Consider the following 3,191-nt stretch of genomic DNA (forward strand, 5'->3'; position numbering starts at 1 on the left):
TTTTTTTCTCCCGTTTGTGTGTTGTGAGGAAGAGAGTTGTGGGAAATGACATATATATAGAGAAATTTTCGAGTTGGGTAGTTGAAATATAACTACGAATTTACAAGGAATATTTTACATGGATTTTACATGGTTTTAACATAATATTTACAATGACTTTACGATGAAATTAGGTAAGTTAAAGAACATTGAATACATGTTTTCACCTAAATATAACGGTAACATGTTTCGTTGTAATGTCGATGTAATGATTACGACGTATTCTCATTCCACGTACATTCGTCGTAAACTTACATGGAGTTTACGACGAAAACTATTCGTCGTAAATTTACATGGCGTTTACGACGAAAGTTGGATTCCTCGTAACTGCGTTGTAAACACCATGTAAATTTACGACGAAATATTTTCGTCGTAAATGTTCGTTGTTATGGGAACGTTTTCTTGTAGTGAAATACATATCTAAGAATCAAAATTTTGAAAAAATCACCGGCAAACTATATTAACAGATTAGTGTTCAAATATAATATATTAAACTGTTATAGAATATATAAGTGCAGACTCGAAATATAAATGTATGTCTAGTATATATTCACCAGCTCGGTTTAAAAATCATCTAATTCTAAAACAACAAAACAAATTACTTATTTCACCCATTCGGGTAATATTTGAATCCAAACGGGAAATATCCGAACCCGAACGGATATCCGAAGATAACTAAACATAAGTATAATTAACCATATATTTGTAGTTTACTTCTCTCATTTTATTCAAAATATTTATATTAATGATGCTTATTGCTCAAAATTAGATAATATACATATAATTATGGACAAAATTATTTGCTACTCACTTAAAATATATATGAAGCTCTTGTTTCTTGCATTAACAAAAGTTGCATCTAAAATTTCAAAAATAATAACTAAATTAGTGTCTTTCTATTTTTAAAGTTTTATCTCCAAACCTATTAATAGTTTAACTTTTCAAAAATTAGAAAACCAGTTAAAATATATTTTAAATACAAAAAACTTAAACAAAGAATCATTTATTTATTCTTTTCTTCAAAATTTAAATATCCGAACCCGGCCCAAAATATCTGAACCCGAACATAAAATACCCGAACCCGACTCGAAGTGTAGAAATATCCGAACGAGTTTTATACTTTTATACTGAAATATCCTATACGAACTTGAACGTGTATCCGAACACCCACCCCTACGATATATGATCATCATTTGTATCTTGTTTGAACAAAAAAAAGTTAAACCATTGATCACAAAATTTTCAATGTAGGTCTTTTACCATTTGTAGTAATTTATAGTCGTTTTTAAAAATTCAAAATATAACATATAAGAAAAATCTAAATTTTTTAATTATATGCTTAATGTGATTGTTTAATTTCATTTAATAGTATAAAATTAAACAAAAAATAGAGAGGTTAAAAAAATTGTTATCAAATATGTATTATTTATAATCATTAATTGTCTTTTTTTTTCATTAATTGTCATATATATATGTTAACCATATTAGATAATTTTGTAGCTTTTATTTAAGGAAATAAAAAATATTCTTTTGTATACTACTAATTAATTTGATAGTTAATTTAATAAAAAGCATAGTATATGTTTATATGGACCAATTTATTTTTCTAACAATTGTAAGAATTATTCTCGTGATGACATGTGGTTACGAAAATGTGCTGTAATGATATGATTAATATATAGGGGATCATATTTACAATTAAAAATAAAAGAAAAGAATATAGTAAACACCTCTCTATCCATATGTATGAAAGTCTTTCATCGTGACAAGTGACACGTGACAAGTGACAAGTGACAAGTGACAAGTGACAAGTGACCGAACCTAGCGACATGAAATGGTCATTTGTCATTGTTTTATCAGCTTGCTAATCCGTAACGTGTAATGACGCTGAAACCTCCTGCAACCTCGTCTGTATGGATTAGCTTTTTGCCTTTCCACAACTATAATAGGAACGACTACGTCGTTTACAGGTACATTATTCTTCTTCAACGCACTGTAGCTAATATATCTTGCGGCCAGGCCCGGCTGTGGAATATTTTGGGCCGAAACCCGAAAACTATAAAGATAACGAAAACTGTGAAAAAAGCTTTAAAAAATCAATCTTTTCACTTCTCTGAATATTTATGTCAGGGCTTCTGAATATTTATACTAGGGCTGGGCATAATATCCATACCCGAAGTATTTACCCGAAAAATAGGGTACCCGACCCGGTCGGATCCTGCCTAAATATTCGAATGGGACCATTTTTCAAAAATCCGAAAAAATCGAAACCGTACCCGACCCGTACCGAGAACCGAATGAGTAGCCAAACATATCCAAACATATAAATACATATAAAATATTATTTTAAATTATATTTATAATAGTATTAATACCTAAAATTAAAATTATAAATCAAATATATTAGTTATTTTAAATATTTATAGATAAAAATAGATATTTTGGATAAAAATACTCAAATAACATTATGTATATGGTTACTTTTAGACAAAAAAAAACCCAATTTGAGCTATATAAATTAAGTATTTTTAGGTTTTAAGTATTTTAGATAAGTTTGAGTAATTTGGATATAAAATACTTGAATTAAATCGAGTAGTTTGGTTACTTCGGATAAACCCGAATCCAGCCGGATCCGGGAGGATCTGACTCAAACCCGACCCGATTTTGGCTGTAGAATTTAAGCTGTAAATTTATTTGATGTAGATTATTTTGTTGTAGCTTTGTAAAGCACTATTTTTTTGCTCTGGAAATAAAACTCTCTACAACCATATTTTAATTTTGTAGATATTTTTTTGCTGTGAGATTTTTAAGGAAATGAAATTTAGATTGGTTGACATATATCACTTTAACTAAATTTTTGATGTCAATATCTGTACATAGTCCGGTTCTTACTCTATATTTTGTTAAATGTTTACCTCGGTTATCTTAGAGTGGATTGATTAACGTCTTTGATATAAAACTGGTCTTATCCTAATCGTTTACCAAGGATAGCTAATTAGAATGATCATAGCTAGACACAAAACAAATACATGCTCTTTTTAATATAAATACAAACTTTGATTAGTAAAGAAAAACACGAGACATGAAAAAACATAACAAAAGAGGACAAACATAACAAAGTTCAAAAATAAGATGGCTCAAGGAACATTAAT

Source organism: Brassica oleracea, chromosome C1 (genome assembly GCF_000695525.1).
Source record: "Brassica oleracea var. oleracea cultivar TO1000 chromosome C1, BOL, whole genome shotgun sequence".
Lineage (NCBI taxonomy): Eukaryota > Viridiplantae > Streptophyta > Magnoliopsida > Brassicales > Brassicaceae > Brassica > Brassica oleracea.